Source organism: Pelodiscus sinensis, chromosome 1, assembly GCF_049634645.1.
Source record: "Pelodiscus sinensis isolate JC-2024 chromosome 1, ASM4963464v1, whole genome shotgun sequence".
NCBI classification, from domain to species: domain Eukaryota; kingdom Metazoa; phylum Chordata; order Testudines; family Trionychidae; genus Pelodiscus; species Pelodiscus sinensis.
Window position 1 is genome coordinate 231,917,043 of NC_134711.1, and position 15,625 is coordinate 231,932,667.

The 15,625-nt window shown below is 43.6% G+C and overlaps 1 long non-coding RNA gene across 1 annotated transcript; it reads right to left on the reverse strand.

Annotated features, from left to right (window-relative positions):
* Nucleotides 1-1,805: 1,805 nt before the first annotated feature.
* LOC142827043 (uncharacterized) lies at nt 1,806-9,401 on the reverse strand. The gene is made up of 3 exons (XR_012901413.1): nt 9,084-9,401; nt 6,505-6,641; nt 1,806-1,976 (listed from the first exon to the last, which is right to left on the reverse strand). It is a non-coding gene; the product is annotated as an uncharacterized LOC142827043 (long non-coding RNA).
* Between the last annotated feature and the right edge of the window lie 6,224 nt (nt 9,402-15,625).

Below are 15,625 nucleotides of genomic sequence, written 5' to 3' on the forward strand. Positions count from 1 at the left end.
TAGTGCTCTGAAGGGTAGGTTGTATATATATATATTTTGCTTTGGATTTATAAACACATTAATGTTATTGGAATGTAATCATTAATTTTGCAGGGAGTTGCATGCACTCCAAAAGAGGGGAAATGTAGTTCATGAGTTAGGCCAAACAGGAGCCACAGATTAAAAAAACAACAACTCTCCAGATCCTGGAATCCATGTCTTTTGAACACATAGAATCATGTTGCAGGTTCATTAGCTCTGTTACTAGTGTCGTATCAACTGAATACAGCAGTGGGGCCAACAGTGGGTCCGGGGACAAGATGTGGGGGGCCAGGCTCCATGCTCTAGAAGGGGCTGGACCTTGGCAGAAGGGACAGGGCTGAGGTCAGTCAGCTGTTAGCACTTCCCAGAGTGCGGTGAATGCCCTATTCCCTAAGACACTCCAGAATCCACCCCACCTCCCTACCTTCAGTGTGTCCCTTATCCTGCCTTCCTAATGTGGGAGCCAGCTCCATCCCTGGGGCAACTGGTGTTGGCTGTCCTCCCCAGGCAAATGCCGTATCCCCTAGTCTGTTGCTTCCCAGGCGAATGCCCTAACCCCGTAGCCACCCTAAAACCCATCCCACCTCCCTACCTTCAGAGGGTCCCTTATCCTGCCTTCCTAATGCAGGAGCCAGCTCCATCCCTGGGGTAGCCTGTGTAACCTTGGGCTTCCCTCCAGGCTTCAAAGCCGCAGGAGTGCCTGCCATGGTGCTCAGGCAGCAAGTCAAAGGGCATCAGAGCTCCAGCCACTGCTGCTGCCATAGCAGTGGCCAGGAGTTATGGGCCCTTTTGAAACACCTGGTCCAGGGGGCTGTCAGAGCTCTCCCTCCCCCATCGGCAGGCCTGGCATAAAGACATTAAGTTTATCACGTGAACAAAAGGATATGTCATACAGAGCAGTGAAGGAGAAATGTCAGCAATTTAACCAGAGGATTTAACCTATGCTTTCATCCTACAAGTCTCTGCCCTAAGATACTGCAGGCATACAATTTGAGAGATATAGTTAAAGTCTAAAAGGAGTATACTACATGAATTTAGGAACTTTTGTTCTTTAGAACATGAAGCATTGGAAACAAAACTCTCTGTCCTGTGTATAAGTATACACACATGCCATTTTAAGATGAACTACACTGCCTATTTCAGATAGCTACATTCATATTTGATATATAACATACATGAAAAAGCTATATAAATATATCACACTCTGTAAGCAAGACAGAAATATTGTCGGTTTATATATGTGACTGTCAGTGAGATGCTATTCTGACTCATCAAATGGGGGCAAAAATTATCAGTAGAGAAATAGAGTATCTGAGACCAATTCTCTTGGAACTAGTTCTATGGTGAACCAAAATGCAGTCCATGGGAAAGCAGTAATACTAAGATTATGGTAAACATATGGGGAAATGAGCACAGAAGCAATGAGGGAAATGATTTACAGTGAAATCCAGTGAAATCCAAAGACAGCTGCCTTGGTTTGGAGAGAAAGACGTGTGTTGTTTTTTCTATGGGTCTAGGAAAAGAACAAAAATAGGTGCTGCAATTCTGTTGACTGCCACCTGAGGGCTTCATTTCATCTATAAAGGAAGCATTTTGCTGAAAATCCTAGTGGGTCTGTGACAGTCAAACTGATAAGGTCCTTAATAAGAAAAGAAAGATTGAGTTTTTAAAATTAAAACATGCTCTCGTTTTTTTTCAAATGTTTTCATCTTTGGCTGAGATTTTCCCCAGTTGGTGGAGTCTCATTGCAAGTCAGGGGATTAAAGATTATGGGCTCTAAGAGCCACCACTGTGGGAAGTTTTAAGACTTTCTTGGTGTAAAGGCTGCCAGTGGCCATCAAATGGCCTGTGGTCCAGTTTCTAGCATCTTCTGGGTGGCACTGGTACCAAAAGGAGCAGCAGTAACTTAACATCCAGATCAAAGAAGGGATATGGTTATGGAAATTGGTGCTGTCCTGCAAAGAAAAAGGAAATAGTCTGTTTTAGGGTACGTCACTCTAGACAGTGGAGCTATTTCAGTGGAGCTATGTATGGTATCCTGAAATAGCACTATCCGCCTCTTAACAGCACACCCGTTATTTCAAAATGCAATCGAAATAATGGGCTTGCTATTTTGACATCCTGGTAAACCTCATTCCATGAGGATTAAGGGACTTGTCAGAATAGTGGTAGACAGACCGTGTAGACAGTGCCAAATTTCAAAATAGACTATCTCGAAATAAGCTACGTGATTTGCGTATCTCAAATTGCGAGGCTTATTTCGAGCTAGTGCTACTGTGTAGACCCACGCTAAGGATTTGGAAATTACCCTGTTATAGTTAAGATGTTTTGGGATCAGTGAAGAGCTGAAATGAGGAGGAGCCACGAAAAAGCCAAACTACCAATTAAAGGAGCTGAACATATCCTAAGTAGCACACAGCTCAAAGATTCTTCACAGCAATCAAAAGGGATGTCTATCTTTTAGTCTGCCAAGAAGAACATTCCCAGCAACATGGGGAGCTAAAGCTCTAATAAGAGGCTTCTAATTTCAGAAATTCTCCCCTCCTTATAATCTCCTAGGTTTTCCAACATTTTTCTAGATATGACATTATGTGAACTCCACACTGTTAAAGATACATTACACGACTCATTATCCTGCTTAGTATTTGTAGTATCTGTCATGTTTCTAAAACATTGTGGCCCTTTTCTCCTAAAGTTCTATTTTCCCTCAGTTATGGGAGGATTTTTCAATTTCCCTTAACATGGTGTGCATTATAATATTTCAGTCCTTTCTTCAGAAAACATTTCTGGGGCTAGACATACTGGTATCAGGGAGCCATAGACTAAATAAGGGCAGTGGCTACAGGCACATGAGAAGGGAATATAAAACAAAACACATCACACAGTGGGGCAGATTCATTCCTGCTGTAATCACATGGACCCCTGGGATGAATTTGGCCCATGAGTTTGAAAATCCATCTAATCTATTAGACTCTTTTCTCATTCAGGTCTCCGGTTGAAATACTAGTGCTGCTTCTGAGGACTGTGGAGTTGTGCAAAGAGTTTCTGGGTATTAATCATGCTGGCACAGATACGTTTTCCTTGTGATAAGAGAAGAGCTAAATCTGGAAGAAAAGAGGAGAATCAATCTGCCTGATTGCCATAGACTCTTCATTTTGCACTCCACAGCCCCTTGCTAAGCTAAGCAGCAGGGGATCCTGCATCTGATCAGCTCAGTTCTTCCCAGCAGGTGTCACTGTGGAATGGGGAAATGGGTTTCGAGTCCAAGTGCACTGATTTCCAAACCACAGATTATGAGCCCTAACTGCAGACAGAGCGTACAGAGACAGAGCCATGAAGATAACAGGCCATTACATTTGAAAAACTTTCATAATTAGATCTGATACATAAGTAATTTGTGCCCCCTTTTACAAAGGCAGCAACAGTAAATACTAGATCTGAGTTTTAAAATGTCTCAGCAATGACGTAGAGACACACAGTTCACACATCAGTAGTAACACAGTACAGACTGTAAAATTTCCGAATTTTTGGTAATTACTGATCAGCTCAGATCTGTTCTCAGTTACATACAAAGCTGGGCAAACAATGGAAAAAAATTAATTAGCAAGCATGTTTGCTAAAGCTGGCTAGTGATTCCATCTGGTCACGTTTCTGCCCTTTTTATTCCCTTTGCACAAACATTTGGGTGGCCAGTTTTTGTTGGCACCTATGTTTGGAGGAGGAGTTTTAATTTGTGTAAATACCAGTATTCACCCATGATTATGGGGCCTCTTTGTCATCAGTGCTGGTACACTCTTCCCTTCCATATACTAGCTTTGTGTGCTCAGCTGGGAGGATGTTAGGAGGCAAGGGGAGAGTTTTAAATCACTGGCTCTCTCAAACAAAATCAGAGAGAGCAGCAGCAGGCAGGAGAGGGGGAGAACTGGGGCTAAGGAGGGGGATGTTTGAGGAGTGGAAAGGATGCTTGTCTGGAGAGATTTTGCATGTTTCAGGCCTAGAACATGTAGCAATGTGCCTTCGGTGAGAACAGGTAACAAAGTGATGGGGAAGGAAAATCAGCACCCCAAGAAAATTGCACCATGTAGCCACCTCTGCACATGACACAGGACTGTTGACCGGGATGAGGCCTATCACCTCTGCTGCCATCATCCAGATAAACAGAGGGCTAGAAAACAGCAGCTCCAATTAGAGAGGAAGGGAAGTCATATTACTTTCTATGGGTATGTCTACACTACCCCGCTAGTTCAAACTAGCGGGGTAATGTAGGCATACCGCACTTGCAAATGAAGCCCGGGATTTGAATTTCCCGGGCTTCATTTGCATAAGCGGGGAGCCGCCATTTTTAAAACCCCGCTGGTTCGAACCCCGTGCAGCGCGGCTACACGGGGCACGAACTAGGTAGTTCGAACTAGGCTTCCTAGTTCGAACTACCGTTACTCCTCGTGAAATGAGGAGTAACGGTAGTTCGAACTAGGAAGCCTAGTTCGAACTACCTAGTTCGTGCCCCGTGTAGCCGCGCTGCACGGGGTTCGAACCAGCGGGGTTTTAAAAATGGCGGCTCCCCGCTTATGCAAATGAAGCCCGGGAAATTCAAATCCCGGGCTTCATTTGCAAGTGCGGTATGCCTACATTACCCCGCTAGTTTGAACTAGGAGGGTAGTGTAGACATACCCACTGATACTAAGAAAGAATCAGAGATGAGCCCTGTTAGGCATTCAATAAATTTGGCATATATCTTGTGCTCTCTTTGGTCAGGAAGGAACACAGCTATTTTAAATATAAGGCTCATGAATGTAGACAAATATAATCCCCTTTTGTGTACAAGGGAGAACAGGAGCAGTATTTCACTGCCGCCCAACCATGTCTGTCTGTATGAAGTGCTCCTACATTGTCACCAGTTTTCTTCAGGAACTCCTCCTCTTGTAAATACTGCAATATCATTCAGTCAGAGGGACAGAAGAATATACCCTGTGACTTCAGCAATCAATAACACAGCCTGACAATTGAATATGGAGAAGTGTGCCAACAATGAACAATTTGTCAGTGGCCCCAAACCATTAAGAAATATCCATGAGGACATGAGCTGTGGATGGATGTGAGCCACCAGTTGACAATATCAGGATCAGGTTTCAGATCCTTTGCAAAAAACACCAAATCTTATTTGCATACTGTTCTCAGTGAAAGATTTGGTGAGCTCCTGCACTTCCCAAGAGATATCTGGTAGATCGACTAGTCAACCATGGTATCCACAACCTTTCAGAATCCTTCCCATTGAAGAAGCCATTGGGGATTCATTTTATCCTTGCTCCTCTGGGTACCTGGAGAAGTGTACGTGGCTTGCCCAAAGGTAAAGAAAATGTGTTAAGAAATTCAGTGGTTTCATGTGCAGTTTCCTGACTGTAGGTCTATAATTGATCTCTCCTCCCCGGCTCCTTGAGCTAGTGTTAAAGATGAAAATTGCCATGTACAGATGCATTTCTCCTATTCTGAATACAGTTGCTGGATGTGAGCTATTCTATATGATCCTTGTGAAGTTCTTCTGTAGTGAGCTCAGATTTAGCTGAAATCATCATGAAGCATTACTCAAGTCTATGTCATCTCCCTTACAGCATGTAAACTACGCTGGTACAAGGAAGTAGAAGTAAAGGACAAGTTCTCGTCAATCCCATGGACACCAGCAGGACTGAGACCACACTTTGACTGAATGTGTCAACTGGCAAAGACAAGGAGTATTTTGCTTTAAAGAGCCTATATAAAGATTTCTTTAACGATCCAGCCTAGGGCAAGAAAGCTATTCCTGAAACATTCTTTATGGGACAAATTTGGTATTATGGAGTGCGTAATTCTTCTGCAAGGTGCTCCAGCTTAGTAGAGCAAAGTCATACTCTATATGTATTAGAAAAGTCCAGGACTCCAAAACTGCTGCTGTTCACAGCATGGGAGCTCTTATGCCACCAGAGTTCAGTTGCAAGTGATAGAAAAAGAATCTAATCACCAGTTGGTTATTTGCAGTTAGCAAATTAACGAGTGCACACTGAGCAAGCAGTTGCTCCTAGCTAGATTGCTATGTGCACTGATAGGCACTCTGCAACTCCTAGTGTAGAACTGCTGCAAGATATGCACATCGCACAATGGGCAGCTGATCTGAGTACTGGGCAAAGCTGCACATTTCCATGGCATAGTATCTATGTAAGGAGCAGGGCTGGACCAAGCCATTCTGGCACCCTGGACAGACAGGTTAATTGTGCCCCAGGTTGGGGGAGGGTGCATGCATGGCACTGACCCCTGCCAGGCACGTGGGGGAGGCGCGCGGAGCTGGCAGCAGTAGGAAGCACGTGCCTGGCCCAGCCCAGCCCAGATACCACTGCGCTCCCCTTACAGCTGCCATCAGGCGCCCCCCATAGGTTGGCACCCTGGGCAGCTGCCCAGCTAGCCAATGCCTTAATCCGGCCCTGGTAAGGAGTCATTCAATAGGGAGAATACCTCTTTCCATAGGCTTTTGCTCACGGTGGCATGTTCATGAGAGGATATGGGAGACGGGGTGGATGGATCATTGTGATTAAGTTTTCTGCTTATTTGATGCTCCCGGATGAACCATACAACTGTGCAGCACTCTACTCCTAGAAAGAGGCCCCACAAAGTTAATCAGCAACCTGGAGTTGGGAGGTTAATTTCCTGCCAAAATTCAGAGGCAGCACAGGGAAGAACCCACATCTGGGAATTTATTGAGTGCAGCAGAATCAATTTAGACTAGGTTACCCTGAGAAAACTAAGAAATGCTGGAAGTTGAGCTGATTAGAAACCAGAGAAGGGGGCTCTAGGGAAACACAAGCGTTACCTGTGTGGTTTCCAGTTTTTCTCTGTGTGTTCACTGGCACTTACTGTTTGTGACCCTTCATGAAAGGAACAGAACCAGAGACCATTTAGGTTAAATGGGAACCTTTGAAAGAAAACTGAACCCACGAAAAAGCATTGATCTTCTAAATACCCGTGAGGATCTAGGCCTGAGTCTCCTAACCTGGTCTTGTCATAATCTCCACTGAGGACTATTGCCATTATTGCGTCACAAGTCCTGATACTGCAGCAGAGAGCTTTGAATAGTGGTTCTAGTAAACATCATCTAGTAGGATGATACAGTACAGAAATATAAAGGGAGGAAGGGAAGGAGGGCAAGACAGGAAACACCATTTCTCCAGATTGGCCTATCCCTTTTTTGTGCACTGCATTATCAAAATAACTTGCAAAAACAATGAGGAGTCCTGTGGCACCTTGAAGACTAACTGTTAGTTAGTTTTGGTTCAGCACACGGGCTTTGGGGATGCTACTGCAGCTAGTTAGTGCAGTTTTCACTCAAGACAACTTAAAAATACTGTGCAATAGTCTGGCTTAGAGGTTCTGCCCTGGCTGCATATACTCCCAGTACTGAGCTCTATATGTGTACACTGTACAATATAGACACATCCTAAACTGAAGAGGGGTTGCTCTGATTGCTGCCAGTAGGTTCTCTTTCACAGGGGGACATCTGCTGCCTAGCTTGCATATGATATTGTTTGATGACATTTGTGACAAGGGCATTGAAATGTGGAGGACAGAGTGGAAGCAATAAAATCTCCCATAAGAACATTACAAACCATTAGAAGAACCAAACTATCTATATTTGGCTGATGAAGTGTAATTTACGGACTATTGTTGTCCTTTATTTCTGATTGCTGGAAGTGGAGTTTGGCAGAAGATCTTTTGTCCGGGACAAGGTGAAATGATGACTCGGTTTAATGGCAAAAAGCCACTGTTACAGCACATCACAGATACTATTATGTAGGGCATGATTCTCTGAACCTGGCCCACAGAGATCTCTCAAGTACACCAGTGTAGGTCAGGCATAAAATCACTGAAATGGAATTCAGTGAAAGTTGGTGTAAATTGGCATCCGATACTGGCCTCACATCTCTGTTTATCTTAAAAAATAGTGTAAGAAATAGAGCATGAAAAGAGAGTTAAAAGTTAAAATCAGACTATTTGGTACTGTCAGCTCTGACTGGGAAGAAGCTGGCTATCATGACACATACTTTCATAGATTTCCTTTTCTTTTTGGTTCCCCTTCCCCCCCTCTGGGTGATTTGCAGGATACTCAACCTGTGACTCTGGGATCCACTTAAATCAATTGATTTTAATGGATTCAAAATGTTGTCCACATTAGGCTACCTCTACACTGCGCGGCTATTTTGGGATACCTCTGGTAACCCGAAATAGCTACCCCACGTCTACACAAGCCGCTTCTTATTTCGAAATATTTTTCAAAATAATCGGCGGGCTATTTTGCCATTCTGGTAAGCCTCATTGCACAAAGGATAAGGAATAGTTTGAAATAGCATGTTATTTTGAAATCTGGCACTGCGTAGATGTGCCACATTTCAAATAGTTTATTTTGAAATAGATTAGAAATAAGATACGCAATTTGCATAGCGCAAATTGTGTATCTTATTTCAAGTTTAGGGTGCTGTGTAGACACACCTTTAGTCACCCACTGTGTACTGATGCTGCAATAAGATGACAAACTAGTTTTGTATGAGAACTTGGGAGAGACACTCATGTTTCCCATGACATAGACCATATTGTAGAAAACAAAAGCCTGTAATTCTGTTCTGGGTAAGGGCAAATAGAATTTAAAAAATCAAGGGCTGCATTCTGATACCTTAGCTGAAGCTCACATTATAACACAAACAGTATCACTGATTTCAGTGGGACTACTTGGAAAGTAAGGTGCTACGCATTGGGAATGAGGAAATCAGAAGCAGTCCCCAGTGCTTAATTTGCAATGAAAGAGGTAGCAGGGGTCAGTCTTGGCAAGGCCCAATATTGATTAAGCACCGATTTACCCCTCTATCCCACACACCCAACACTGTCTAACTCCCATGGACTCTCCATCCTACACACACACCCGCCCTGCCTAGCCCCCAGAAACCTCCACCATCCCACACACCTCCCCAGCCCTGTCTGTCCCCCACGTCCCTCCCAACCTACACCCCATCATAACCCCTCTCCCCCCAAAACTACCCTCATACCCTGCATGATTGTCCTGGTGCTTCGGTTTCCAAATGACGTAGAGGATGACGTAGAGGATGAAGGAGAGTAATGATGCCCCCCACAAGGCCCATCCCCATTGCTCTCTCAATGCTGGCGGGGTGTGTGTGTTAATTTTCCAGCCTGCCCGATCTATCACTCCTGAACAAAGGGGCTGCAGCCCCTGCACCTAAACCTGTCTCACTCTGCTCTCAGCCTGCCTCAGGGCACCATCACACCCTGGGGGTGTGTGTGGGAAGAGCACTCTACCCCTTGCACAAGAGGGATGAGGATAAGGCCCAGCCCCCACCTCTTCACGGTGCAGGTCCCCAGCAGGGGCCAGGTTGGGCAGCACCCCCCATATATTGAGCATATCTGTTGCTGGGGGCAGCAGCAGCCAGGATTATGGGCACCGTGATGGGTCAGCACCACTGCTAAAGTGATGCCAGGGCTTAAGCAATTAGGTGCTCAGCTCAAGCAATTTCTTTTCACTTTAATAACCAAGGTGGCTATTACTTTAATAACCTACAGGTGCCGTGGCTCAGCCCTGGCAGAAATGAAGTACTGGCCAGTGCCCCCTGGCCAGAGCACAGAGCTGCCTCCCCGCCTCATGCATCTTATGTACCCCACTCTGAATATGCCCCAGCTGTACGGTCACCTCCCCAGTCTGTGACACCTCAGTGCCAGCACTGGGCAGTCTCTGCCTCTCCTGAGCCCCCCGTGGTCTCCTCACGGGAGCTCCCAGGAAGGCAAGGGAGCACCGGCAGAGGCGCTAATGGGGGTTGTTCCCAGTCTCAAAGGACTTGCTGCCCAGGATTCAGGAGCTCAGTTTGCCCCAATTTAGCTGCAGCTGCACCCGCTGGACATTGGGCAGGCTCAGCACACTGCTGACATGATGTCGGGAAGCAGGTGAGGCAACAGGTCTGTGACCTCAGCAACTGCAGCTGTGACCTCAGTGCAGTATGAGCCAGTATGAGCCTCTTGCGTCCCACCGTGAGGCCAGTCACATGGGAACCTCAGAGGTGCAGGGCTACAACCTGCCAAGCCGAGAGGCACAAATTGAGCCCCGGCACAAACGAAGCACTGGCTGTGACTGGGCAGAAAGAGATACCAGATGAATGTGATAGGAACTGGTATAATTTCAACATCTGAGACATTCCTGTGACATGTTGACAGGTGCTGTCATGCACTACCACTTCTTGGTTCTAGCAGTCTAATAGACTACAATTATACCGCACTTAACATGATATGACAGAAGAGGTGCAAGTGTAAGATAACACGTCAGTCTCCCTGGTAAAACATGTTGATAGCAATGGTAGCTACAGTGTGGGGTAAAACCTGTTCCCACAATCCCTGGGCCCAAGTCTGTGTGGAAACAGAATCTTCCTTCATTTTCAGATTTCCCAATGAAATGTTTATTCCCAGCCACCTGATCATGTACTTTTGTCTCCCCCAAATGCTACCATTGCTGTTTTCCATTGTGCTTCCCAATGCTGTGCAGCCACAGTATGGGGCAAAAGGAAAGGAGTAGTCTTGAAGAACAGCTGTGCCACTTAACAGCTTCTAGATTCATACACCTTGGCAGTTACACATTTGACTTTCGGTTTGTTTCCTGCTATGCCTCCAACAAAGCAGGATACGAAATCCATCCCCTAGGAGATGGGTAGCCATGGGAGACAAAGACTGAGACAATCTTCCTCATGGGACTCTGTCAGCAAATGTTGCCCCCTCCCACGTTTAGGTTTTGTTAATTAAAAAAGAAAAAGGTGCAAAAGCTAGTACCAATAGAAATGGAATAAAAAACATTGCTTTCAAGCTGTTGGATGTTCAGGAAAATGATCCCTCACTCTTACAGACCTTGGGAGACAGGCCAATCCTCTCCTACAGACAACCCCCAATCTTAAGTAAATACTAACCAGTAGCCACATACCGCACCTCAGATACACTCTCCCAGGAACCTATCTCTGCAACAAGCCCCGTTGCCAACTCTGTCCACACATCTATACAAGCAACACCATCACAGGACCTAATAAGTTATAACATCAGGGGCTCATACAGCTGCACATCCTCTAATGTGATATATGCTAGCAAGTGCCAGCAATGTCCCTCTGCCATGTATATTGGCCAAAGTCTCTGTCACAAAGGATAAATGAACAAAAATCAGACACCAGGAATGATAACACACATAAACCTGCAGGGGAACATTTTAACCTCCATGGATATTAAATATAAGAATTAAAATTAGCCATTTTTCTACAAAGGAATTTCACTACCCAGTTATTGCTGAGCTGGAATTCATTTGCAAATTTGGCACTATAATCCTGGGATTGAATAGAGACATTAACTGGTTAATGCACTACAAAGCCAATTTCCCCTGCCTTTGATATTCACATTTTCACATCAAAAGCTATGAAGGGGACACATCCAGTCTACTTAATAGCTTCATTAACAAGCATCCTCCAATTGATAGACAAAGGTTTTTGCTGTTATGTATATCTCAGAATCACTTATTTCCACTCCAACACATCCGAAGTGGGTTTTACCCTTGAAATTTCATGATCCTATATGGTACCACAAGACTCCTCATTGGTTTTAAAGTTGCAGACTAACACGGCTATCCCTGTGAGACTTATTTCTCAGTAGTGTTTTCCATCCATGCATTGTAGGATATGGCTGGAACATGAAACTAACTAGAAGCTTACTAAGTGTAACAGAGAAAATGCTGGTCAGTTCCCTTTGGCTAAGCTGCACTAAATGGAAGAGGTAAGCAGTTTCAGAATCTAAGTGGCTTTGTTTAAAAAAAATCAAGAAATAGTTGAAGGGCTCAATTTGTTGCAGTGTTTCTATACTAAGTCATGATGAGCTATTTTCTCTTTGATTGCTACTGGGGACTATTTAAGAGTTAAATTCTGGGTTTGAAATGCCGTAACTCTGGGGTTGACCTGGTGGGCTGCTTTCGGAAAAGTCAGAACTGTGGCTTGTGCTGCAGCAAAAAGCGAAGCTTATGTGAAGAAGGGGACATGCAATAGTGCTTGTGCATCATTTCCCATGATATCTTGGCTAGCCTTCCTATTGCATCCACATTTTGACACAGAATTCCATTCAGTTCCCCAGCCATCCTCATTATGTATAGCACATTCTGTTTTTGCATTACATAGGATCCTTGTGTGTATGCTTATTCACTTACACCTATTTTTTTTAGTAGGATGATAGGGTTGTGATACCCTTCTAGGGGGATGAGTACATGTCCTCTTCCTCCTTTGCTGCCTCAGAATGCAGGAGCCAAACACTTTGGTTTGTTATTTGATTTCTTTTTTGTCCACCAGACCGTGCCCTAAGTGAAGCCAATCAGCTCTCTCCCTTTTACGCCTCTAATGTCCTGCTCATCCTAACAGTCTCTAAAAGCCATCGCTAGCTCCTTACACTATCTCCCCTAAGTGAGTCAGTCTGTGTGGTTGTCACTCACTCATTCATGGAAAAAAAGAAAGAAAGGAAGGGGAGCAAGGGACGTTCTTATTCCTGTCACATTCTCTTTTGTACCTGTGGTATGTGCTCAACAGCCAATGGGGAGCTGATTCTAAACCAGCTCACATCTGTGCATAATAAATTAGATGTGTTCTGACCACACCTGACTTGCAAGTGTCTAAATTTACCTTGGGATGTCCCTGCCCAGCTTGTAAGTCCTACCTGCATGCTTATGTCATGGGGCATTCACACAAGAACACACACAAAAAGCAACAGAACATTTCACCCTATTGTAGTAACTCTGCTTCTTCTATATCTGAACTAGAATGCACTGCACTTGAGGATGCTATAAAAAGAATATTTTATTAAAAAAAAACGTTTAAAAGGCTAGTGTATTATTTTGCAATTTTTCATGTTGTGCACTGCAGGTTGGACTATACAGTGTAAGCTAGAAATTAATGTACAATGTATGAGGGTTGGAAAGGAAATAAAATAAATACTAATACAATGCCACTCTTGCCTTTAGCATTGTTGTTTTGGGAATTTTGAAAAGCACCTTTGGGTTATAAGAACACAATTCTATTGAAATTCCATGGGATTTGATTTTCTAAAGCTTTTTTAAAAATCTCTTTCTATCATTCCTTTGTAGTCTTGAAGGTATTCTTGCATTAAAGACAACCATGGTGTATATGATAAATTGCAATTCCTCCCTAGGTCGCTAGGTGGCATTTGAAAATGAGTTCTACTGGGATCAGTTTTGATAAATTCAAGAGATTAATTCACAATAGCTCCTTTCCATTTTGTTTGAGTAAAGTTAATCTATTACTACACTGGTTCAATTCTTCTCATCATCTTGACTACTCAGCAGAGACATTGTGCTGACTTCCTTATTATATTCAAGATGGCTGCGTCTAGACTGGGAAGTTTTTCCTCAAAAATAGCTGTTTTTGCGGAAAAACTTGCCAGCTGTCTACACTGGCCGCTTGAATTTCTGCAAGAACACTGACGATCTCATGTAAGATTGTCAGTGTTCTTGCGGAAATACTATGTTGCTCCCGTTTGGGCAAAAACCCTCTTGTGCAAATGCTTTTGCGCAAGAGGGCCAGTGTAGACAACGCGGTATTGTTTTGCGCAAAAAAGCCCCGATCGCGAAAATGGCGATTGGGGCTTTCTTGCGCAAAACTGCATCTAGATTGGCACGGATGCTTTTCCACAAAAAGTACTTTTGCGGAAAAGCATCCATGCCAATCTAGATGCTATTTTCCGCAAACGCTTTTAACGGAAAAACTTTTCCATTAAAAGCATTTGCGGAAAATCATGCCAATCTAGACGTAGCCCAAGTGTGTTATAAAATGTGAGAACATGGTCTTGGGCAACAATAATAGTTCATAGTTAAAGTACCAAAAGTAAGGAATTGCAAAAGTTAATGTTCCATCAGCAAAGTAAATGATGTTATTTGGTATGTTAAAAGATGTAGAATGCATTGCACAGAACAACATAATAAGCTACAGCATAACAAAAAAAGTAGAAGAAGGAGATGGTACATTCATATCCTTGTGGCTGAATTAACACTACAGAAGCCTTAATGTTTGCATTTCCTGAATTTTGCTACTTGCCTTGCAGAGCTTGCTCTGTAAACCCAGAGACATCTGAGATTCCCATGAACCTACAGCCTTTGCTCCAATGTAGCTCTTCACAGTGCATAGTGCTCCCTTGGCAGAGGCTGTGCAGTGCTCTCATTGGTTTCCTTGCCTAAACCTGTGAAAGGACCCCGTCACCAAGGGGAAAGGTTAGGAAGGGTGTGACAGTGAATGCTGCTTGAAACAGCATTGCATCTTAAATAAATAGCTACTGGGATATTCTCCAAGTCCTCCAGGGAAGCATACAATGGCATATGCTCACATGGCGCCTCCTATCTTGGGATGTTCCCAACATTCAACATTACTGCAAAGAGCTCTCCATGGACTTTGGAGGCAGGATGGTGTGTGCCATCTGCGTTTGCCCAGGGCATTAAAAGAGAACATTCATTTTCAGTATATTGACCTAATGGCAATAGACAAGCAGCAAGAGAAACCTTTCCTATGTTAACCACACCCCCATTTCCTGGAGCCATGAAATTATGTGACAATCTCTTTTTTTTTTTAAGTGACTTTCTGGTCTTCATAGTTATGGAGGAAAGCCTGACAGTGTGACCGCTGAAGGCTCGAAAACCTGGAGACACTTAATAGATTTAGAAGTTAGGATTTTTTAAAAAATACAAGGCTTTTAAGCCAGTCCCTGCAGTTTAGTGCCTGGCATGATCTGTGAGTATTTGGGTTTGATGATACTGCATATATCATGTATGAGCAAAGGCCAGTTTGACTAGTTTAGCAAAGCAAAGTTTAAAGGGATCTCTGACCCTTGTTTAGAGACTTTGAGTTCTGAACATGACATTTTACTCCTGCACTGAGTTTTCTTTTTGGGGCATTTACATTATGTTTTCCAGACCTTGAAAATAAGTGAAATAATAGCTGTATGGGACAGATTATCCCTTTCTGCTTGGCCTTAACAGTAGTGAGTTGCAATTTATTTAATGTAAAGTATGTAAAATCTGGGTATGTGAGAAACACAGGCTCTAGGCATCACAAAACCTAGGCAGACAGTTGGAAAAACTGAGCTACTCTAGTACATCAGTATTTCTGAGGCCACATGCAGCATTTCCCTCTTGCCCTGCACCTAGAGTGCTTTAAAGAGCACTTTGCTGAATGGAGCCATTCCATTTTTAAAAACCATTTAAAATATTGAGTGTTTGTGAAACCAGATTCCCTGTGAAATCAACAGTTAATTTTTACCCGCTTTACAAACTCACACTGAGAAACTGGGGTTCTCATTAAATTGTGTCCTGCAAGAAGCTTTTTCCCCCCCTTTTTTCAAATTGCTGGCTTAAAATGCTCTTATCAAGAGGAAATCAATCCATGCAAATTCTTAAATGACAGAGATGTCACTTGTATATTTTCGTGGAAAAAGAACAATACACAGCCAGAATTTGTGATATTCTCTCTCTCTTTCTCTCTCTGAAACAAAATGCAGGACTATATAG